This window comes from Nicotiana tomentosiformis, chromosome 3 (assembly GCF_000390325.3).
Source record: "Nicotiana tomentosiformis chromosome 3, ASM39032v3, whole genome shotgun sequence".
Taxonomy (NCBI): domain Eukaryota; kingdom Viridiplantae; phylum Streptophyta; class Magnoliopsida; order Solanales; family Solanaceae; genus Nicotiana; species Nicotiana tomentosiformis.
The window spans coordinates 22,450,845-22,477,230 of record NC_090814.1 but is presented as its reverse complement, the minus strand read 5'-3'; positions in this window follow the sequence as shown (position 1 = coordinate 22,477,230).

The following is a 26,386-nucleotide window of genomic DNA, read 5'->3' as shown; positions in this document are numbered from 1 at the left end:
ATATGATAAGTGGTTATGAGTTTTTGCGTGTTTCTTTCATCATCGGCAATGTACGAAGGTTGTGAACGATTTTGATATGAGGTTTACTACTGGTATCGAGTTTGTTTTGAGCAGCTACTGTGATCGGGAATTATTGCTATGAGTATGCGAGTTGTATGGTGTATCATGTGATTACATCTTGGGTTATGGTTATGGATTGATACAGCTTGTTCAGACTTATACAGTATGTAGATGCGAGATTCGGGTCTTGTAAGGAATTTCAGATGTTGGAAATTGGGTTCTATGGCTTACGGACTAAGGTTAAAGTAATGATCTTCAGTTGATGTGTTATCAAGCTAACATAGATTGGGGTGATGAGGGATCACCATCGAATATGTTCATTTTAAGGTTACACAGTGATTTCATGACTTTGGAACAACTCTAGGCACGTTTGAGGATGAACGTATGTTTAAGTGGGGGAGAATGTAACGACCCGACCAGTCATTTTGAGCATGTGCATTCCGTCTGGTCATTTGAAATCTTGAGTAGCTTTGTATGATGTATTATTACTTGTGTGCACCATCGGGTTTGGTCTTTAGGTGATTCGGAATTGATTTAGAAGAATGATTCTCAGCTAGGAAACTGTAAGATGGAAGAGTTAACCAAGTTTGACTTTGAGTATTTGACCTTGGATCGGAGTTTTGATGGTTCTATTAGGTTCGGATGATGATTTTGGACTTGGGCATTTGCCCAGATTTTCATTTGGATAATTATAGATGATTTCGACACTAATTGACAAAAGTTGGCAATTTGAAAGTAATGAATTTTCATAAGTTTGATAGGGAGTTGACTTTTATGATATCAGGTTCAGATTATGGTTCCGAGAATTGTGATAGTTTCGCTATGTCATTTGGAACTTGTGTGTAAAATTTGAGTTCATTCCAAGTTAGTTTGATATGGTTCGGCACGAGTTTTGGAAGTTGAAAGTCCAAAAGTTTTTTAGGCCTAATTTGAGGTGCGATTCGTCATTTCGATGTTGTTATGTGTCATTTTAGGCCTCGAGTAGGTCCGTGTTATGTTATGGGACTTGTTGGTATGTTCGAACAGGGTCCCGAGGGGCTCGGGAGTGCTTCGGATTGATTTCGGACCATTTTCTTCATATTCTCATTGCTGGTTTCTGCTGGTGTCTGGTGCACCAATTGTTCCACGCGATCGCGAATGTGGAGGTGCGATCGCGTAGAGGAAAATCTGGAGCGGGGCACTTTCTTGATCAAAGTCGCGATTGGATGACCGCGTTCGCGTAGCTTTTTATTTGTTACAATACGCATTCGCATAGGAGAGGTCGCGTTTGTATAAAGCTGAGCTGAAATTAGCCGCTGGTGATTCCTCTTCCATGTTCGTGTGGGTCAGTCAGTGTTCGTGGAGATTTGGCATCTGTTGGCATCACCTTCACATAAAGAGGCTCGCGAACGCGTAGAGTATTTCAGGGGCAGTGCATCTTTATTCTTCGCGATCGCGATGGTATTTCCGCTATCGCGATTCCTTGATTCGTCCAGTAGTTTTAAGTACTCTATTTTCGGAGGTTTCAGCCATTTTTAACATAATTTGAGCTATGGAGCTTAGATTCAGGCGATGTTTGAGGTGATATTTCACCACATGGATTGGGGTAAGTGTTCTTTACTCGATTTAGATTATATTTCATGCATCTATCTTCGTTTTTGGCATTTGATTGATGATTTCAAAAGAGAAATTGGGGGGTTTTGTCTAAAAATTCATAGAGTGAATTGTTTGAGTTTTGCACATCGATTTAGAGTCGGATTTGAGTAAACTAGTATGGTTGGACTTGTAATTGAATGTGTTATCTGATTTTATGAGCTTTGTCGAGTTCTGAGGTGCTGGCCCAGGTCTGACATTTTTGTTGACTTTGAGTACAAGTGTAATGATTCGACCATTATCATTTGTGATTGTTTTCGTTAGGCATTATTTGATATTTTGAGCTGCTTTTGGCTAGTTTCGAGCAGTCCGGAGGTGGATACGAGCGGGATGGCATTTCGAGAGTGTCGTTTGGCTTTCTCGGTGTTTGTCATGGCTTGTTTGAGGTAAGTTTCCTATCTAAACTTGGTGGAGGCACTAGTTGCCTGAATTATTTGTGATAACTATGTGATATGGGTGCGCATATGTGTGGGGTTTGAACCCATATGTGAGCATCGAGGTATTTATCCATGCCTGGGGTAGTACTTAGGCTATGATATGATTAGAGTTGACTGTTATGCTTTAAACTATAATGTTTCTCATAATTGTATCATTGTTGTGAACTATTTGAGCCATGCTTGAGGTTACGAAGATGCTAATTCCCTGAATAAACTTGGTAATTGCTATTTTTATTATAAATTGTCGATTTGAGCTGTGATAGCACACATTGCACATGCCTACACTTTAGCATGTTATTGTATCAGTCCAGGAGCATGAAATCTGATATTTATCCAACATATACATGTGTTATTGTATAATTTCTTCTGTGTGATATAATTTGGACTGAGTGCATGTGACCACGCCGGGCGGATTGTGTTGTTATGCATGTGACCATGCCTGGCGGATTATGATATTGTGCCTGTGACCACGCCGAACGGATTGTGTTGTTATGCCTGTGACCATGGTGGGTGGATTATGATATTGTGCATGTGACCACGCCGGACGGATTGTGTTGTTATGCATGTGACCATGCTGGGCGGATTATGATATTATGCATATGACCACGCTGGGCGGATTGTGTTGTTATGCTTGTGACCATGCCGGACGGATTATGATATTGTGCCTGTGACCACGCCAGGCGGATTTTATTTTTATGTGTGTGACCATGCCGGACGAATTATGATATTGTGCCTGTGACCACGCCGGGCAGATTGATATTTTTAGCACGTGAGTTATCCGTGCATCACGTGAGTTATTCGTGCGGATACAGATATTGATATTATAGCACGTGAGTTTTCCGTGCAACATGTAAGTTATTCGTGCAACACGTGAGTTGTCCATGCGGTTGATATTATTAGCACATGAGTTATCCGTGCAGCACATGAGTTGTCCGTGCAGCGTGTGGATACGGATCTATCACCTAGGGTTACCCTCTCATGTTTCTCTCTTGATGGTGTACACGCGGATTGTGAGAAACCGACGGGTTTATAGTCTATGTGAGCTCTAGGAAAGCTTGTTACTATATTTGGACCGGGTTGCGCGCCGTAATGGGCTGATATTATGTTATTGCATCTCATCTTTACTTGCAGTTTTCTTGATTGTTTACCTGATTTACTTGCATAACTTCCTTTTATGCTGGATTGTTGGCGGAGCAAAATATATTAAATAAAGATTTGTAAGCATAAAAGTGGTTTTACCTAAGATTTTTCCTGATTGATCATATATTTGTTCTATACTTGTTGAAATTATGAACTGTACAAGCATTGGTGGGTATCATTTATAGTTCTTGCTTATTGTATCTCGCCGAGGTTAGTTAGGATACTGATTGAGTACAGGGGGTCGGTTGTACTCATACTACACTTTTGCACTTTCGTGCAGGTCCTTGTGTTAATGCTGATGTGTATGGCGAGGGCTGGCATTGAAGATGTACATGCGTCCCAGTTATGGCTATCATTTGTCCTTGGCAGCTTTAGATTCAGATTCTATTCATATACATTTCAAACATATGTTGTATTTAATCCATTTCCGTTTTATAAATTTAAGTCTTAGTGGCTCCTAACTTATACTACCAGTCCAAAAGATTTTGTATAAAAGCTCAGTTATTTCATTATTTATATTCTCTATTAATCTCATTTGAATAGGATTGTTTCTATTTGGCTTACGCAGCGGTGTCAGGTTAGGTGCCATCACGACTAGATAGATTTTGGGTCGTGATAGAATTCTACCACGCTCAAGATATCTAATCGCACAAATCTATTACTCGAGGCCTCAACATCCATAGAGAAATGCCTTTCCTCCTTTGGAACAATTGTCGAACTCTATATTACGAACCAAATAGTCCTCCTTACGGGGCTACGACTGTCGTGATGCATAAGAAATCACCCTACCATTATGCATCTACACCATGCCAAGATCAATGCATGAAGTATCACAATATACTATGTAAGGCCCTGAACCCGTGAGCAACACCAACACTAGGGCTTCAATAGATGGAAGTCCCTCCATAAAGCGACAATAGTATTCTGCCCTCATAATATAGGGGGAAAATATCATGCACCACATCTGTATCATCAACACAACTCACCGGTATCGAACTAATATCGAGTACTCAACATCGCATATAAAAGAATGGAAAGAACTGAAGATATAGGCTTGAAGTCAAGTTAAAGTTGCACGATAAGGAATCAAGAAAGGGAAAGTTCTTGAAGCTCTATAGCCTCTCACAAATAGATAATGATGTGTCTGTATTATCCCACAAGACTCTACTAAGCTTGCTCGTGGCTTGTGAGACCCTTAGAACCTATAGATCTACTACCAACTTGTCATGACCCAAAATTTCACCAAAGGTCTTGATGACGCCTAACCCTCTCGCTAGGGAAGCCAACACTCAACAACATCAACAAAATTTAATTATTAAACCATTAACTAAGTCCTGATATATAAAGCAAAGTATAATAATTCATAACTCATTATCAACTGTACATGAATCTCAGGCAGGGTCTAAACATGACCACAACTATCTCACAACTCTCTCAAAACTAGGGTGTCATAACATAGTCAGGAGCACCCAACCAGAGAACAAAATCTCAACTGAATACAACCTCTGTCGGGAAATAAAAGAGTAGGGAAGGGGTACTCTGTGTTGCGGATCAGATCAAGTAAGCAGCTCACACAAAGTGTCAAAATAGAACTATCCGCTGAGTGAATAACACTAACACCAGCCTCAGAACCAACACAAAATGTACAAAAGTGTAGTACGAGTACAAAGCCATAGTACTCAATAGGTATCAAATCTAGCCTAGAAAAAGTAGTAGCAATAGGTCGACTCCAACACTCACTAACAACTCAATAATAAGATTAATCTTAAATAGAGAATGGAATAAATCATGATATCATCAATTGGGTCTGCCAATAGAAACACAGTAAAACAAAAATTAAACATGTTTTTCAAAAAAAGAAGGAGGCACAATATCAGTTAGCTCGATCTTTTATAATTACAATATGAGTCAGTCATATATACATACATATATATATATATATGTGTGTGTGTGTGTGTGTGTATGTGTGTGTATATATGTGTATGTGTGCATTTAAGTAAGAGTCGTTGCATTAGTAAGAGCCATTGCATGTATGTATATAAGTAAGAGCCATTGCATGAGTCGAGGATACTAATGCATGGTAACAAACCAATACCAAATCATATTGCATATTCCAACATTTATGTATAATTAAGAGCCGCTGCATGAGTCTAAGCTTCTCGTGCATGTTCGCGATTCAATACCAAACCTCACATCACAAATTTGAATATACATCCGACACTAGCCAAGTGTCCAAACTATCACAAATCTCAGTACCTGCGCTCATAGCGACCAAAAGTAACATGGGTAACTACTGGACTCCAGAGGGACGGTACCATATACAAGTGCCATTGTCGCGTGTAACCCGATCCACGAATGGCAATAATACCTTTACAGCATATAACCCAATCCACACATAATACTGTTACAACATGCGACCTGATCCACACATAATACCAGTGCAGTGTGTAACCCTATCCACGCATAATACCGTTATGGTGTGCAACCCGATTCACACCACTTCATCAATAATCAATATCTACTTATAATGTCTGTGGTGCCACAGTTCTCATCTTTCCACAATACTCAACTTTTCAACTCATGAATATATGTATGAAGTAATATAATTAAGAGGTGCCAGATCATAACAATAAAATGCAAATAAAAGCCCATATGGCTAATCATGTAATACATTTCATCTCAATAATTCAATAAGCAATTTCACCTTCAACTATCTTTTCATAATATTTAGCATGACTATATTAAGCCATGTAACCAATAATCCATGAATCAGTAGGACATATTTATGACTGCAGCTTAACAAAGAACCTCGAAATGGAAAAAAACATTCATTTGTGCCCAATTGCAACAAGTCATAATCTTAAGCATGCTTCTAAGCCAAAATCTCAAGTCATCACGTAGTCATAGAATCAATGAAACATGAATAATAGCTCATATAATCCAAATAACACATAATCATAAGCCAAACTTTATCGGATATGGTCATAACCTAGCTATGCATATATGCTCATCACTCCGCATATACGTGGCTCCTAAATCAAGAACCATGTAGTAAATATATCACCTATGGGGATAATTTCTTCTTGCAATGATAGGTAACAGACTTACCTCCACTCAGTAAGCTTCAACCTTCCAAAATAGCTTTCCCCCCTAAATCAACGTCAATACTTGAATCTAATCAAATACAACTCGATAACATCAAACAAAACCATAGGAATCAATTCCAAGAAAATAAAGCTGCGCTCTTTAATAAAATCTCCAAAAGTAACTGTAAGGTGCCGTACAAGTTCCCCAAGGATTTAAGTTTTTGTGTTTGCCAAGGTAAGATAACGTAATTTGCAGTAAACGGTGATTCTGTGGTCTATTATGTTATCGCGGATCTGTTCCATTGACCACAGAATCACCATGGAGTGAATCAAAACAACCTCAAATTTGAAGACAATTTTGTGGCCATTCTGCTGGCCGCATATCCACTCTGCTACCACAAAATTGCATTGCGGAACTGACTAGACCCAACCCAGAATTTGAAGATCATTTTGTGGCCATTATGGTAGCCGCATATCCATTCTACTATCGCAGAATTGACATACCATTTTGTGGATATTCTGCTGGTAATATATCTATTATGCTACCACGAAATAGCACCACATAATGGACATCGGGGGGTTATTTTTGGAAATATTCTAATCCGACTCTATATTGATATAAGGCCTTAGGGGGTTATTTTATAAGTTATAACTTGATATTTTAGAATGAGGATATCAATTTAGAGAGAGATGAAGAAGCACTATCAATTCTACTCATCCATTCTTTCCCTAATCTTAAAGAATGAAGGAAGCCACTCACTAGGCCATCAACTATCCGGGTATATCCTTTTCTAAGCTTTCATGAAAGTTGTTATGGGTCTAAGTAAGTCATGGAGTTGGATATGGGCCATGCAAGTGCCAATATGAGGTAGTATGTGAGGTTGTTGAACTATTTCGGGTAGATTTTGTTGAAATTGGTTGAGGTAGGAAGGGATTACCATTGTAGAGCCTTATATTCCATTTTGCATAGTAGGTATTTCAAAATTCCCAAGAGACTTATATCATGAGAATCCTTCTAATTATTATTCGATTTTCACTATCATCCTAAAAATTGAAATTTCTAGAAGTATTGGGACGTTGTAGTAATCTAAAGAAAGCTTAAGCAATGTATGTTTGCTAAACTCCCTTTCTAGAATCGAAATCCATGAGCTCCTTATAAGTTCCAAATGTGGTTTGTTCCAAACTCCTGTTCCTACTATTCAGAATTGCTTCTGTTAATTGATTTCCTAAATGATTATGTACTCAAGCCATGTTCAAATTTCCCCTATCCTATTATGCTTTCCCTTAGTGGGAAAATGTTCAAATATGGTTGTTGTAACTATTGCATATGATTTGAATCTATATTTCAATCGTAAATCGCCATGCTCTCCTTTGTAAGTATTTCCAATGTATTTTGATTTCTTACATACTCATGAGTTGAAACTATGTATTGACAGTTGGGAAAAGTATTTCAAGAATAAATGGTGTATCACTCGTTTATGATTTTAACTTGTTCTTTGATTGCCAGTCATTTTGCTCCATTATTTGAAAAGACATCCATTGTGTTTAAAGTCTTCATTACTAATGAACTTAAAGTTTTGATTTTCGGAATATTCTATATGTTGATGTTTATGATAATGATCCTTGAAAGTAAAAAAATGAAAGTGTGAAATATGACATACGGCCATCATGCCATGCATGAAGAACTCTATGTATGGCCAAGAGAGTCAATGAATTAATGATGTTGTGAGTGGTTAATAGTGCTAATAAAGCTTATTTTATGAAAGGTTATGATATGAATGCATTTATATTTCTATTTCTTTTATATATAAAAAATATTTTTGGGAGTATCATTAGCGAGCCGAGGAAGGGTGGGTTGTAACGGGCCACACCCGCAACTACATGTGTCGGTGTAGGAGTTAATTGAGGTCATTCCCCTTAATTTGGATCAGATTTATGTGTTGAGATTATTTCCCTTTATTATGATGATCTTATTTCTAGCCTTGGATTGGATGTCGACTCACACGGCATATGTGGGGAGACGACCTAGCCGATCGGGTGGTGATCGGACGCTATGTCACTCCTATGGTGGTTCCTCCTTCTTATTATCAGATTTTATTTGCATCACCATGTTAATCCAATTTCATTTGTGGAGAGATGGCTTAGTCGATCGAGTTTGTGATCGGACTCCATGCCTCGTGCATGGTGCGATGATCGGAGGCTAATGATATCCCAACCAAAAATGTTAATTTCTTATTTTGAAAATATTTATGTTTTAACTTGGCATTTGGATATCATTGGTTTTCCCTTATTGCTTTCACGCTTTTTCCGTTCTTATATTGTCATTCTATTTCATGAGAGTGTATTTAGCTTTACATACTAGTATTATTTCATTTACATGCAAGTGGTTCCTCAGCAGGCGGCTCTGATCCTCGTTAGTAGTTACCCTCTACTCAGCAGATTTGGTGAGCCCTATTCTATTCCGGGCCATATGTCACTTGACATTATACATTGTGTTTTTAGGTTTAGTCAGGTCCTTGTCACTGGCAATTCCATACTACTCTTATGCCACACATAGAGGCTCCGTAGACATGATGTGGGTGGTGTTCGATTTTGGGTAGTGAACTAGAAATGTTTGTATTTTTTAAGCATGTTTTCCCCTCGTAACCATTAACTTTTAATATTTTAGAAATTGTAAATGAAGCTCCTATAAGTAAGGGAAAAAGGATGCGATACACTTTACCCTTCTCACATCTATTTCTTGTTACTGATTCTTAAATTGTTCATGGGTGAGGTTGGGTAGAAGATATCAACTAGGCTTGCTTGACTGGGATGTCGAGGTTGAGTGCCAGTCACGCTCCCCAAGTTTGGTTGTGACATAAACAAAGGTCAACTCGGGCCCACATGGTCAAAACTCGAGCTAGGGGGTAGATTCTGGCTACCCAAAACCCCATGAGTCCAAATATATGATTAGTTCCAAAATCAAGTCCAAATCAACTCCCAAATCCCCAATTTAAATTCTCTTAAAATATAGATGAAAACCCCAATTCTCTTCAAATCCCATAATCTGTGTGTAATAATCTATAGGAAAACAAGATATATAATCAAAATCAAGTAGAAATTACCATCAAAGTAGTTGTGAAAATCTCTTCCGTAATACCGGTCGGTCATTTTGTGTATTTGAGCCTCGTTTCCCCATTTGATGCTTCTCATATGCTTGGTTGTTGTTTTATGACTTACAAGGATGATTGGTTTGATTTCAAGAAGGTTTTAGAGTGAATTAGCACACTTAGTTTTACTTTTGGAAGCTTAAGTTGTAAAAGTTGACCAATATTTGACTTTTGTATAAACGACCTCAAATTGGTGGTTTGTATGGTAGTTTTGGACTTAGGCTTATATTGGGATTTGGATTTGGAGGTTCCTAGTATGTTTTGGCTCTATTTGCCAAAAGTTAGCAATTTGAAGATTTGGAAAATTTATAAGTTTTACCGAGAGTTGACTTTTTTGCTATCGGATTCAGCTTATTGTTTCGGGACTTATAATAGGTCTATTTTTTCATTTGTAACTTATGTGGAAAGTTTGGTTGCATTCCAAGTTTGTTAGGCATGACTCGGATGCTTGGTTGTGAATTTTTGACGTTCTTGAAGTTAAAGGCACGCAACATGTGTTTTGGTGGTTGATTCGTGGGTGTAGATGTCATTGTGATATTTTTTAGCTTATGAACAAGTTTGTATGTGGTTTATCTACTTGTGTGGATATTTGGTGTAAGGCCAAGGAGCTTAGGTGAGTTTCATATTGGTTTTTGAAGTAGGGAGATTTGTTGGTACTGCAGACATCACAATTGGGATGTTCAACTCGCATTTGCATGGTACGCATTTATGGACTTTGGTTGCATTTTCGATATCTGGTTATGAAGGCCTGCTTCGCAATTGCGACATCAGCTTTTGCGAAGGGTGCTTTGCAGTTGCAACGCTTGGTCACTTTTGCGAGGTTCTTGGTTGCAATTACGAACTATATTGCTCTGGGGCCTAGTTCTTATTCGCTAGCCCTTCTTCACATTTGCTAGGGTTATATTCGCGGATTCCTGGTCGCAAATGCAATACCTTCAACTGGTTATATCGAGGTTTTTCGGGATATTAGCTCATTATCTCATATTTTGATCCCTAGACTTGGAAAGGGGCCTTGTTGAAGAGGATTTTCACACGAAGTAAGAGGGTAAGTAATTTCTACTTGATTTCAAAAATATATCTTGTTTTCCCATGGATTATAACACGTAGATTATTGAATTTGAATAGTGAAATTTGAGGGTTTTCACTATAGTTTTGGAGAGTGTAAGTTGGGGAGTTTGGAGTCGATTTGGACTTGGTTATGAAATCTAAACACCCATTTGGACTCATGGGTAGTCAGGATCTACTCCTTGACTCGGGTTTTGACCATGTGTGGGCATGTTGACTTTTGTTTAATTTTTGGGAATTGGATAAAGATTGGAGCTTTATTATTTGATATTGATTCCTATAGCATTGTTTGACGTTATTGAGTTATTTATGGCTAGATTCGAGCCGGTCAGAGGTGATTTCTTTGGAAAAGGCTATTTTAGAAGGTTGATTTGGGCATGTTGAGGTAAATATCTAGCCTAATCTTGTGTGAGAGAATAACCCTTAGGATTTGGCCGTATTTGCCTTATTGTATTATGTGAAAAGTGACGTGTACACGAGGTGACAACCGTGTATACGGGTGCTATATGTGGGTTATAACTGGATTAGTATTGAACTTTTCCTTTCATGCTTGAGATCATTTTATGGTTATTATCTCTTAATAGGACAAGATGAGCCATTGTGGAATGGTTTCTATAATTGATTTAGCAGTAGCCATACTTCATATATTGAACTCTCGTCCGCGCTTTATTGTTATTATATCCTTGCATACCTTGTTGATGAATTATGAGCATATGTCTCTTTAATGATAATTTAGCATCTTGCATTGTTATGATTTTTGACAGATATGGACATGTTGAGCGGATTGGTTAGATGTGTTGGCATGAAGTCTTTGTTGAGCGACTGTGATTATGTTGAGGTACGAGGTCTTTTCTATGCGATTGTGATGATGTTGTGGCATGAGATCTTTGCCGCGAGATTGTGATGATGTTGTGGCATGAGGTCTTTTCCATGCGATTGATATGATTATGGCACGAGGTCTTTGCCGTGCAATTGATATGATTATGGCACGAGATATTTTTCGTGTGATTGATATAATAGTGGCATGAGGTCTTTTCCATAACTATATCAATATCACAACAACCGCATGACATAAACCTCGTGCCACAACAATAGTTGTGTGGCATAAACCTCGTGCCATAAAAATATTAATCTGCTCACCGTTTCCAAATATGCCATGATATCAGTCTGTTTCAACTTCCTCCTCTCCAAGGATGTATGCATATGCTTAACAAATAAACAATAAGATGCATGAAGACATAATAAATAAAGATGCAGATGTGTGTTCACTATATAAAGTATAGCTACGGCAAAATCAAGTATACTAACAATCTCAAGAATAGTACATCATGTGCAAATAAGCATCAAACATGATCTCTAACATACACAAGAAATCTCAAGTAGTCATACTAACAATTTAAAGCATATCACAAGAATAACATGTTCGAATGTATCTTCATAATATAATGTGTGACTATCGCCAAATCAACTATATCAATAATTCTCAAGGATAGCTCACAAGCTCGATTAAGATGCCATAAGATAAAACATGATCTCTTAGCATGAATAATTAGGTGACAAGTCATAAATATCAAATAGATCAAGCGTCAAGAAGAACACACATCCAATCAAGGAAAAAAAAGAGTCTAGAATTTATCCCAACCATGAATAACTATGGCACATGCATATGCGCTCCTTGCCTCTCGTATGCATCACTTCTCATGTAGCAAACAATATCATTTATTAGGAAAATACCTCAAACTAAAGCTAGGCAAGATACTTACCTTATCCCAGCTAGTCTAAAGCTCCAAGCTGCTCTTCCTTTAGAAATTACCTCCAACTAGCTCAAATCTGACCAAAAGTCATCCACTTGTTTGGTCAACCAATGCTATAGGAAGAAATTCTAATTGATAAAGCTTCGATCTTTGAAGAATTTGTCTTATTCTCTTTTCAGACAAGTATTATTATTCAGTTCAAACTATTTATTCTTATCAGATGCTCGTTGTGATGTGACACCGGGTTTTGGGCTTATTATTAGACAGTTGGGGTTGTGTTTAGACCCTTTCTTAGATTATATAGTTCAAGATATTTGCTTTGAGACACACTCTACATTGTTATTTATATAAGATATATGTTAAAGACTTAATAATGTATTTTTATTACTGTTTCTGAGTGTTGGCTTGCCTATCAAGCAGATTAGGCACCGTCACGATGTTTGATAGGATTTTGGATCGTGCCAAGTTGGTATAAGAGCTCTAGATTCTAAGGTTCTCATATATCACAAGCAGGCCTAGTAGAGTCTTGTGAATAGATACAAAGATGCCAGTATCTATGTGCGATAGGCTATACGGCTTTGGGAACTTTCCTTTTCGTGATTCCTTATCGTGCATTGATTCTTGCTTAAAGACTAAATCTTTATATTTTACTCTCACATATGGTGAGAACGCCTGCTTCAGCAGCGGCTGGTGAGTGAGAGGTAATACCATCGGCTCTAGCCGGGAAAGGTAGGGGTAGGGGCAAGGCCAGGTCTCCTACCAGAGGTCACACAATCACAACTAGAGGTAGGGAATTTACTGGGCCTGTGGCCATGCCAGGGCAGTTTAACATACCTAAATGTAGATCAAGTGGAGGATCAATTTATAGATGATAGCCAAGAGGCTATGGCCAGGTGTTGTAGCCAAGATGGTAAGCTTTATTGATGCATTGAGCCAGGTTAGAGTATTTCTAGGGGCCCCAACCACATCTCAGGCTGGTGGGGGAGCTCAAACCTTTTCCATACTCCGTAGCAAGTGCCAGTGATATTTTAGATGTCGGGATATTATTATTAGGTAGTTAGAACCCTATTGGAGTAGCTAAACTCAAGATCATGCTTGGTATGTCAACTGATAAGTAGAGGATGCAAAAATATTTCAAAGGTTACATCCTCCTTACTTTGAGGGTGGTGCTTCATAGGATGTACAAGATGTTCTGGACAGATTTCATCAGATGCTTCACAATTTGGACTTGATAGAGTCCAATGGGATGGACTTCACTACATTTCAGTTGAATGGGGATACTGGGAGATGGTGGCATACTTATGAGCTCGTAAGGCTAGCAGGTTCGGCACCTCTTACTAGACCCAGCTTTTGCATTTCTTGAGATGCACATCCAACTCACTAGGAGGGATGAGTTGAGATTCTAGTTTGAGCATATTCAGTAGGACCGTATGTCAGTACTGAGTATGAGGTGAGATTATCAGAGTTTTCTCATCATATTGCTTTTTTTATCCCCGCCGAGGTATATAAGGTGATGAGATTAGTTGAGGGTTTGACTTATGGCATCAGGGTTGCTACGGCTCGAGAGTTGGAGATCAAGACTACTTTTCACCAGGCCATAGATATAGCTCGGAGGATCGAGCGTATTGCAGCAAGGGTAGAGAGGCTATTATATGGGATAAGAGAACTCATCCAGTGGTTTCAGTGTTACCTCATCTGGAGGTAGGGGTCAGTTTGGTAGAGGCCAAGATGGTAGGCCAGTTTATTTTACATAGCATGGAGCTCGTGCTGCGGTGGCTCGATCATCTTTCATCACTCTAGTTACATCATCTTTTAGTGAAATTCTAATAAGTTCATACCTTACCCTATCTATTCAGGGTTCATCCCATGGTTATTCGGGTCATCATGGGCAGTTTCACGTTTAACAGCCTTTGTCGACTAGGGGTTGTTTTGTGTGTAGGGAGTTCGTCCATGTGAGGAAATATTGTCCCAGGTTTGGGAGAGGGACAACTCATCAGAGTTCTCATCTAATGGTTCCTGCACTAGTTGAATCACCCCCTACACAGTCAGCTAGAGGGAGAGGTCATATAGTTATGGGTCGGCCTAGAGAAGGGGGTCAGGTTAGTGGAGGTTCGACCAATGGCGATCGGGCCCGTTACTATGCTCCCTTGGTAGTGGCCTCAGATGACCTGATCGTAGGTATGGTTTCAGTATGTCAAAGAGATGCTTCTATTTTGTTTGATCTGGGGTCTACTTATTCATATATGTCATCTTATTTTGCTCCTTATTTAGATATGCCCCGTGGTTCTCTTGATATTCTTGTTCTCGCGTCTACACCTACTGGTGATTTTATTGTGGTAGATCGTGTATATCGGACTTATGTGGATACTATAGGGGGTTATGGGAATAAGGTTGATCTTTTGTTGTTGAAAATGGTATATTTTGATGTAATTTTAGGTATGGATTGTTCATCTCCGTTTCATGTTATTCTTGATTATCACGCTAACACTGTGACATTAGCTGTGCCTATATTACCAAGGACGTAATGAAGGTGTTCTATTGGTCATACCCCTAGTAGGATGATTTCATTTATGAAGTCTTAGCGGATGGTTGAGAAGGGTTGTTTGGCGTAGGTGGCTTTTGATAGGGATACTAGTGTTGAGGTTCCTACCATTGATTCAGTCCCTGGGGTCAGGGAGTTTCCAGATGTGTTTCCTACAAACCTACAGGGCATTCCCCCGATAGGGATATTGATTTGGTGTTGGGCACGTAATGTAAATCTATTCCATCATACCATATGACTTCATCTGAGTTGAAAAAGTTGAAGAGCAGTTGCATGGGTTATTGGATAAGCGATTCATTAGGCTGGGCGTTTCTCCTTAGGGTGTTTGTGAAGTAAAAAGATGGTTCTTTGAGGATGTGCATTGATTACAGGCACTTGAAAAAGGTCACTATCAAGAACAAGTATCCATTTCCTCACATTGATGATTTATTTGATCAGCTTCAGGGCACCAGGGTATTCTTGAAGATAGATTTGAGATCATATTATCATCAGTTTAAGATTAGGGTTTCATATCAGTTGAATATTAGGGCTTTTGACATTACTAAGATGTCTTGCAGGACTCGTTATGGACATTATGAGTTCTTGGTGATGCCTTTTGGTTTGACTAATTCTCTAGTAGATTTTATGCATTTGATGAATAGTGTATTTCAACCATATATGGATTCTTTTATCATTGTGTTCATTGATGACATCTTGGTGTATTTCATAGTGGTGAGGATCACCACAACATTTGAGGATTATGCTTCAGGTTTTGAGAGAAAGAATGTTGTATAATATGTTTTCCAAGTGTAATTTTTGGTTGGATGCAGTGGCGTTCTTGGTCTATGAGGTGTCTAGTGATGGTATAAAGGCGAATCCGGAAAAGATTAAGGTTGTTTAGGGTTGGCCTAGACCTTCTAGAGCTATAGCGATCAGACATTTCATGGTTTTGGAAGGCTACTGTCGTCGCTTTGTAGAGGGATTTTCATCTATTGCTGCTCCACTAACCAAGTCAACTCAGCACGACGCTCCACTCAGATGTTCTGGCGAGTTCGAGAAAAGCTTTTAGAAGCTCAAGACTGCTTTGACTAGTGCTTGTATTTTGGTATTACCCTCAGGATCGGGTATGTATACTGTCTATTGTGATATTTCGTATATCGGCCTTAGTTGTGTGTTGATGTATAACGGTAGGGTGATTGCTTATGCGTCGTGTTACTTGAAGCCCTATGAGAAGAATTATCTGGTTCATGAATTGGATTTAGTGGCTACTGTGCATGTACAAAGATTTGGAGGCATTACTTGTATGGTGTGTCGTATGAGGTTTACACTAATCATGGCAGTCTTCAGTATTTGTTCAAGCAGAAGGATTTGAATTTGAGGCAGCAAATGTGGTTAGAGTTGCTGAAAGATTATGATATCACTATCTCTTACCATCCCGATAAGGCGAATGTGTTAGCAGAATCTTTGTGTAGGAAGGTGGAGAGTATGGGGAGTTTAGCATTTATTCCAGCTATGTAGAGACCTTTAGTTATGGATGTTCAGGCTTTGCCAACAGATTTGTGAGATTGGATAGTTTTGATCCAAGTAGAGTTATTTCTTGTGTTGTCGTACAACCGTCCTTAATTGAGCGCATTAAGACTCATCAGTATAATAATCCTCATTTGTTTGTCCATAACGACATGGTGTTGTGAGGTGGGGCTAAGGAGGTGGTCATTGGAGATAATGGTGTGTTTCGACTTCAGGGTCGGATCTGTGTTCCTTATGTGGATTGTTTGATGAAGTTGATTCGTGCAGAGGCTCATAGTTTGGGATATTCTATTCATCCAGGTGCTATGAAGACGTACATGATTTGAAGTAATATTATTGGTGGCTGATGATGAACGAGCATATTGTTGGCCATGTTTTGCGGTGTTTGAATTGTCAGCAGGTAAAGTATGAGCATCAGGAATGAGTCGATTTGACTCAGAGATTGGTTATACCAGCGTGGAACTGGGAGCGCATTACTATGGACGTGGTGGTAGGATTTCCATGGACTTTTAAGGATATTTGACGTTGTATGGGTCATTGTGAATAGATTGGCCAAATCTACGCATTTCATTCTAGTGATCACTTCTCACACTCTAGAGAAGTTAGCTCAGATCTACATCAAAGAGATTGTTCGTTTGTATGGTGTTCCAATTTCTATCATTTTGGATCACGCACTTAGTTCACATCACAATTTTGGAGAGTTGTTTAGTGAGAGTTGGGCACGCTGGTGGAGCTGTGCACTGCATTTCACCCTCAGACGGATGGGCAGTCCAACCTATTCAGATACTTGAGGATAAGTTGAGAGCATGTGTTATTGATTTCGGAGGCTTGTGCGATCAATTTTTACCATAAGCGGAGTTTGCATAAAACAACATCTACTAGTGTAGTATCCAAATGGTTGCAAATAAGGCACTATATGGGAGGTGGTGTCGTTCTCTAGTTGGTTGGTTTAAGCCTGGTGAGGCTAGGTTATTGGGCACATATTTGGTTCGTGATGCTTTGAAAAAGGTAAAGTTAATTTAGGAGAAGCTTCATACAGCGCAGTCCAAGCAGAAGAGATATTGTGATGGGAAGGTTCGTGATGTGGCTTTCATAGAAGGTGAAAAGGTTCTTCTTAGAGTTTCACCTATGAAGGCCGTGATGAGATTTGGGAAGAAGGGCAAGTTGATCCTTAGGTATATTGGCCTATTTGAGTTTTTAGAGAGAGTTAGTGAGGTGGCGTATAATCTTGCATTTCCACCTAGTTTGTAGGGTATTCATCCAAATTTTCATGTTTTCATGCTTCAAAAGCATTATGAAGACAAGTTACATATGTTAGATTTCAGTTCAATGTAGTTGGATGAGAATCTAGCTTATGAAGAAGAGTCAATGTCCATTATGGATAGGTAGGTTCAAAAGTTCACATCGAAAGAGATTGCATCAATGGAGGTTCGGTGAGAGATCAAGATGTCTAATAAGCGACTTGGGAGACTGAGGACGATATTCGGAGAAGATACCCTCATCTTTTGGCATTCTATGTATGATTCTAAACTCGTTCGAGGACGAATATTTGTTTAAGAGTGGTGAATATAATGACACAGCCAATCGATTTGAGTATTTGAATCATGTTTCCCTATTTATGCTTCTGGTATGGTTGTTAGATATTTTGCGGCTTGTGGGGATTGATGGTTTTGTTTTGGGATGGTTTGAGAGTGAACTGGAACACTTAGTCTCATTTTCAAAGCTTAAGTTGCTAGAGCTAACCAATATTTGTATTTTGCTTAAACGACCTCTGATTGGTACTTTGATCATTTCAATAAGTTCGTATAGTTATTTTGGACTTGGTTGTATGCTATTATTTGATTTCGGATGTTCCTAGTGGATTTTGGCTCTATTTGGCAAAAGTTAAAAATTTGAAAAATTGGAGAGTTCATAGGATTGACTGGAAGTTAACTTTGATGTTAACAGGTTCTGATTGGTGTTCTAAGACTTTTGACAGGTTCATTTAGTTGATTCGGACTTATGTGAAAAGTTTTGTTGTGATCCGAAATGTCTAAGTGTGATTCATATGCATTCCACAAAGTTGGAACGTTTGCAAGTTAAGAGAAGGATTTTGATCTTTGATTCTTGGTTTTAATGTTGTTTGTGGTGTTTCGAGCCATTAAATAAGTTTGAATTAGGTATATGGACATGTTGGTATGATTGGATAGGGTATTTTCGGATCATTTTCTTCTGGTTTGCAGTTACTGGCGTTCGGTGTTCATCACGTTCGCAAGGGGTGACTCGCTTCACGATGAAGGATTTTGGGTTGGGGACAATTTGTTCTTTGCGTTCGCGGAGGAAGAGCCACGTTCGCATGGAAGAGTTGGTCTAGAGGCTTTGATCTTAGCGTTCACGAAGGAACATGTCGCGTTCGTAAAGGGGTGAGGCTGATGGCTTTCATGTACGTGAGCCTTTTGTCGCATTCGCTAAGGAGGATTTTATGTCTGTGGCATTTTGTGCTTCGCAAATGTGAGGCATGGGTCACGTCCGCGAAGGTGAGTATTGGGCATGCTATTTTAAGTTGTTATTTCAAGAGGAGATTTTAAAGAGGGATTTCACTACTATATTGGAGGTTAGTAATTTTCACTTGAATTTGGTATATATCTTGATTTTCCATTGATTTCTACACCTAAAACACGAAATTTTAAAGAGAAATTTGGGGTTTTAATCTACAACTTAATAGGCTGTCTTTTAGGGATTTGAGGGTCCATTTGGACTCAGTTTTGGAATTGAATTATATATTTTGGACTCGTGGGGTTATGGGTAAACGGGATCTACCCCTAAACTCAGGTTTTGACCATGTGGTCCAGGGTTGACTTTGTTGACATTTAGTGATTTGATTAAGTATTGATGCTTTATTATGTTAGAATTTATTCCTATAGTTTTGTTTGACGTTATTTATTTATATTTGATTAGATTCGAGTCGTCAGGAGTTAGATTTGATTGGAAGGGCGGTGGTTGATTGATTCAAGCTTATCAGGTGGAGGTAAGTCTCTTGTCTATCCTTGTAAGAAAGAATTCTCCATAGGAGATCTATTTGCTACTTGTTGCTTCATTTAGAATCCACATATATGCAAGGTCACGAGCATATACATGTCGCTAGTTTTGACCATATCTGGTAGAGTTCGGTCTAAGAGATGCCTTGTTTGGATATTTGAAATTATTGTCCATGTTCCGCTGATTCTATGACTACATTATGAATCAAAATTATGACTTAGAAGCATGAGTAACGTTATGATTTATTGAATTGGGGCATAAACGATTATTTTGCCATGTTGAGCTTATTTATTAATCCGTAGTCATACACTTATCTTATTTGCTTCATGATTTGGTAGTTATATGGCTTTATTTACTCATGATAAATGATTTGATTAAGAATTATGCTTGTTGAACTAGCTTGTTAAATCGTTGTGATAAATTAAATTACATGATTATCCTACTACTAGAAATTCGGCCAAAACCGACCGCGGCAAATAAACCGACCGAAAGTCGGTCGGTATTTGAAAAAATTTTATTTTTCAATTTTTTTATGAAACCGACCAACTTCAGTCGGTTTTATTTTGTTGCAAAAATGCGGGAAAATATTTTGGCGCCCCGCAAAATTTATTTGTTAAGAAACCGACCAACTTTGGTCTGTTTATCATATAAAATAAATTAATATTAATATTTAAAAAACCAACCGAAATCGGTCGGTTATCTCAGTCGGCCATTTTGAAAACACCGACCAATTTTGGTCGGTAATTTTATACTTTTAATAAAACCGACCGAAATCGGTCGGTTATTTTCGCGTGAAATGCAATTAAAGAGTACAAATAAAATAAAATATAGTCTTAAACCAAAATGTACCAATGGTCTAGTGGTTGAACAATATCCTACTATAGTACAAACCCCGATTCGATTCGCATACGGTGCATGTTTTAATGGCATAATTAAAATACCGACTGACTTCGGACGGTTTGTTTGGCAGATTTTTTCTTTTTTGGTCGCTTGATAAATTTTATTGACCGACTGAAATCGGTCATAAATTGCGACCGACTTCGGTTTCTATTTATTATCGACCAGCCTAATTTCGACAAATTAAAGTCGGTTAGAAATCAGTCGGTTTTCTAGTTTTTCGAGCGATTTCGGTCGGTATTTCTGGACGGCTTTAGGCAGTTTTCTAGCAGTGGCCATAGCCATCTTTTAGCCATATGAGCTTTTATTCACATCTTTATTGTTATGTCTAGTGGTTCTTTATTGTATTATTTCATATATAAGTGCATGACTTGAAGAGTTGGATATTGTAAAAAGTTGTGGATTTTGGCACTACGGACACTATGAGTGATATTGATTATTGGTTATTGATCATTGATTGTTAAATGATCAATGCTTAGATATATATATATATATATATATATATATATATATATATATATATATATCCGTTCCTCCAGAGTCAGATGATTAACCATGTTACTTTAGGCCATGTGGGCGTAGGCACCCAGATTTTGGTGCTTGGTTGGACACGTGGCCTGTGTCAGGCACATGAATGTTGTGATGTGAGGTGTTGAGAAGGAATCCTGAGTGTGCATTCATATATATTATGGACTCGTGCAGTAAACTTTATATTGGTGTTAGCTGATATACATCATGCTTGTGTTTGAAAATTGAAATGCTTGATGTCTGATTCGATCTCTATATCTGCAAAGCATGTCTAAATTCTACTTGTATAGTATTTCTGGCTTTCGTACCTATCTGATGATATCATGCTTTGTTTCGTACAATATTTATGTTTTCACTTGATTATTGGATGGTTAGTAAGTGTCGATGTCTATCCCTCACTGCTACTTCTTCGAGTCTAGACTTGGTACTTGCGGAATACCACGATTTTGTACTCATACTACAATTCTGCAAATTTTTGTATAGATTCTGAGGTAGGTACTAGTCGTTCTTATACAACTAAGTAGGAGTATTTGTTGGAGACTTCGTGATGAGGTGCTTTACTTGATCCGATCTACATCACATGGATTCCACTTTCCCGGCTTATCTAACTCTATCATTGTATTCTCTTTTCAGAAAGATAATATTGTTCAGGTGAGAGTATTTATTCTTATTAGATGGCTGGCGTGATGTGACACTGGGTTTTGAGTGTAATATTAGACAGATGTGGTTGGGTTTAGACCCTGTCTTGGTATATAGTTCATGATATTGGATTTGAGACTTTTTATGTGTTGTTATTTATATCAGAAATATGTTCAAGACTTAATAATCAGTTTCTGTTATTGTTGTTGAGTGTTAGCTTGCCTAGAAAGCAGGTTAGGCATCATCACGGCCTTAGGTAGGATTTTGGGTCGTGAACTAAAGTCCAAGTCTCATTTTGTGCAGTGCTTCTAATTAAACTGTAACGACCCGTCTGGTAGTTTTGAGAGTTATAGCCCCAATCCTTTATTAACTTATTCTTCCATATCTATTTCTGCTATTGTGACTTGCCGGGAGGTTTCGTTTTGGTTTTTGGAGTGTTTTGGGACACTTAGTCCCTAAATGAAGATTTAAGCTATAGGATTTGGACCGTAGTCGGAACTACGTGAAGATTGGAGTTCTGTTGGTTCTGTTAGCTCGGTAAAGTTGTTTTGGACTTAAGGCGTGTCCGGATAGTGTTTTGGAGGTCTGTATCTCATTTAGGAATGAAATGGCGAAAGTCGAAGTTTTGAAGATTTGGACCGGTGGGGAATTTTAATGCCGTGGTTGGATTCCGATTCCAGAAGTTGGAATAGGTCTGTATGGTTAAATATGACCTGTGCAAAATATTTGGGATCAATCGGACGTGGTTTGGGTGGTTTCGGCATCGGTTGTTGGATTTGGAAGTTTCAAGTTCTTTAAGTTTGAATTGGAGGGCGATTCATGATTTTAGCATTGTGTGATGTGGTTTGAGGGCTCAACTAAGTTTTTATGGTGCTTTAGGATTGGTTGGTATATTTAGTTGAGGTCTCAGGGGTCTCAGGTGAGTTTCGGATGCTTAACGGATCACTTTTGGACTTTGGAAGATAGCAGATTTTCTAGTGTTTTGTTGCAGACAATTCTTCATCGCGTTCGCAAGAGAGGTCTCACGATCACGTAGGGCATCTGGGAGGCCAGCTCAAGTTTGTTTTTTGTGTTCGCGCAAAGGATCCCACATTCGCGAAGGTATGGTCAGTGCAAGCATCGCGAACGCGAAGAGTGGAACGCTTTCTCGTAGAGAAAGTGAGGTAGCTGGGGACCCCAGTCATTTGGTCTACACGTTCGCGTTGTGGGTATCGCGTTCGCGAAGGACCAGAAAGTGAAAGGTACGCATTCGCGAGAGGTCGCTCGCATTCACGAAGGAGGATATTTGGTCAGTGGAATTTTTCTTATACACGAACGCGAGATAGTGGCCGCGTTCGCGAAGAAGGGAACACTTGGGCAGATTTAAAAGTTCAAAATCGAGGGTTTATGTCATTTTTCACCATTTGGACTTGAGAGCTCGGAATTATGCAATATTTGGAGGGATTTTCACGTGCGTGTTTGGGGTAAGTGATTCTTACCTAGTTTAGGTTAATTCCCATGATTATGTCTTCAATTTTATCATTTAATTAGTAATTTGGGGTAGCAAATTGGGGAAAATTTGAAAAACGTTCTTAGTCCGAACTTTGGGATTTTGATCGAGATTTTGGTATCGGATTTGAGTAATTTTGGTATGATTGAACTCATGACTGAATGGGTGTTCATATTTTGTGACTTTTACCCGATTCCGAGTCGTGGGCCCGGGGAGACTTTTTTGGGCGATTTTCTAATTTCTTGCTTTAGCTTTGATTTCAGTAGCTAGATTAGTTCCTTGTAGTTATATTTATGATATGTAATTTATTTTGGCTAGATTTGGGCCATTCAGAGTCGGATTTTGGTGGAAATAGCATTGTTACAGATTGATTGAGCTTGGTTTGAGGTAAGTGGCTTGCCTAACCTTGTGGGGGGCGGGGGGGGGGAAATCTCCTTAGGATTTGGTGTTGTTATGATATGTGAGCACCGTGTACGCGAGGTGACGAGTGCGTACACGGGCTATATCTGGAAAAACCTAGTTTTTACTGAGTAATAGCCTGCTTCCATCTTACCTGAGTATACTAGCATGTGTAGTTATCCTTTTAGCCTAGAATACATGTCTACGTGTCACAATTGCCTATTTGAACTCTTTGCAGCATGTTTAGAAGAATCCTGCTTCTTTCTTGACTTGTACTTGGTCTAAATTATAGGTTTTGTACTGTAACTGTTATATTCATTTATTTGAGCTGCGTATTTACATTGGGACTGCGGGACGGTATCCCGAGAGATCCCCCTGCATATTTACTTTTGAGACTACGAGGCGGTTCTTCGGGAGTTCTCCCTACATATTTACTTTTGAGACTATAAGGCAGTACCTCGGGAGATCTACTTGCACTTTTATTTTTTGGACTACGAGACGGTATCTCGGGAGATCCCCTGCTGTTTATCCTTGTGTTCTGCGTTGCTACTTTGCTATGTTCTTTTTGTTTAAATTCCAGTCTATTATTATATTGTTATACTCTCTTGCTTATTTATTATATACCAGTAGGACCTTGACCTAACCTCGTCACTACCCGACCGAAGTTAGGCTTGGCACATACTTGGTACCGCTGTGGTATATTCACGCCTTTTCCTGCACATGTTTTTTGTGTGCACATCTAGGTTGCTTTTACCCATCCTTAGTTGCAGTCGCTGCTATTTTTGGAAAACTTAAAGGTACATCTGCCCGCGTCGCAGATCCTCGGAGTCCCCCTCTATCTCCCTTATGTTGATTATTCTCTTATTTCTGGAGACACTGATGTATAGAACAGTTAGAACTTCATAGAAGCTTTTGACTTACGGTGTTTCGGGTCTTGGGAGTGTTTTGTATATTTCGAGAGTTGATTATTGTATATGTCGAGCGGCATCTCAATTGCATATTAAAATATCTGTTACTGTTAGTTTGTTAAACTTTCATGTTTTTCATTTTATTTCCGCAAGTGTTGGGCTTACCTAGTAGTAGAGACTAGGTGTCGTCACGACGAATCATGGAGGGAGAATTTGGGTAGTAACAAGTTGGTATAAGAGCTCTAGGTTCATAGGTGCCATGAGTCTCAAGCCAGTTTATTAGCGTCTCGCAGATCGGTACGAAGACATTTGTACTTATCTTCGGGAGGCTATGGAATTGTTAGGAACAATCTTACTTCTTTTGATTCCTTGTCGTGCGAGTTATTGGCATCAAATTCTAAAAATTCTCTATTCTATTCTTTCTCACAGATGGTGAGAACCCGTACCGGAGGGTCTGATGACCAGGCACCCGCACCCCCTACTAGAGCCGCCAGAGGCCGGGGCCGGGGTAGAGTATGGCCTCGCAGTACAGCCAGAGCATCCTCCTGAGATGCGATAGAGAAGCGCCCGGCAATTCCAGCTGGAGGGCAGGCACCAGAGATTCATATTGTTGCACCAGCCCTCCAGGAGACTCTAGCCCAGTTCATGAGCATGTTCAGCACCTTTAGGCTGGATTGATTCCATTAGCTCCCGCCACATCTCAGGCCGGGGGAGGGGCATAGACTCCCGCAGCCCGCACTCCTGAGCAGAGGGTCCAAGTTGATCAGGCCTTAGAGTTCATTCCTACGCCGCCGGTAGCCCCGGTTCAGCATGAGACTGGGACGACCGCTTCTGAGCCAGAGCAGCTCAGACTTGAGAGGTACAATAAGTACCACCCACCTACCTTCAGCTGATTGGCTACAGTTGATGCTCAAGGTTTTCTAGAGGAGTGTCATCGTATTCTCTGTATTATGGGTGTAGCAGAGACGAGTGGGGTTTTTTTACCACTTTTCAGCTTAGAGGAGCAGCCTCTCAGTGGTGGCGTGTTTATGAGTTGAGTAGTCTGGATGAGGCAGCTTCACTTACATGGACTCAGTTCTCAGACATGTTTTTGATAGAGTATGTCCCTCAGAGCCTCAGGGACTCATGGCGCGCGGAGTTTGAGCACCTGCGCCAGGGTGCTATGACTGTGTCAGAGTATGCAGTCCGCTTTGGTGATATGGCCCGACATGCACCGGCCTTGGTTGCCATAGTTCGAGAGAGGGTTCGTCAGTTTATTGACGGACTCCACCCCAGTATCAGGATTAGTATGGTCATGGAGCTGGAGATGGATATTCCTTACCAGCAGGTTGTGAGTACTGCTAGGAGATTGGAGGACATGCTTTCCCGGAATCGAGAGGAAAGAGAGGCCAAGAGGTCTCGAGAGACTGGTTCATATTCTGGAGCTCGTTCCCCAGCAGCTTGCCATGGTAGGGGTCATGTGAGTCGCCCTGTTCATTCAGCTCTTCTAGCCGCCATTGGTTTCCAGCCCCTTCTAGGCCCAGGAGCCTTATTATGTACCGCCAGTATCTAGTGTGCCTCCTTCTCGGGGAAATTTTAGCGGCCAGTCCAGCAGACCTGGACCGAGTCAGTCATAGTAGCCACGCCCTCCAAGGGGATGTTTTGAGTGTGGAGACACCCACCATATGGTGAGGAATTGCCCCAGACTTAGGAGGGTTGCACCTCCACAGACTTCTCATCCACCACATGCTCCACCGGGTCCTCAGGCTATGATTCCAGCACCAGCTACCGCCCCACCCACTCAGCCAGCTCGAGGTGGAGGTCGGGGAGGTCGAGGTCGCCCTAGAGGTGGAGGCCAGGCCAGGTATTATGCTCTTCCGGCTAGTACAGAGGCAGTTGCTTCTGACTTTATCAATACAGGTATTGTTCCAGTCTGTTATAGAGATGTGTTGGTATTATTTGACCCAGGCTCTACGTATTCATATGTGTCCTTTTACTTTGCCCCACATTTAGGCGTATCTAGGGAATCCTTGAGCTCCCCTATTTATGTGTCTACTCCTATGGGAGATTATCTTATCATGGACTGTGTATATCGATCGTGTTTGATTGCTCTTAGTGGTTTTGAGACCAGAGACAGTTTATTATTACTCAACATGGT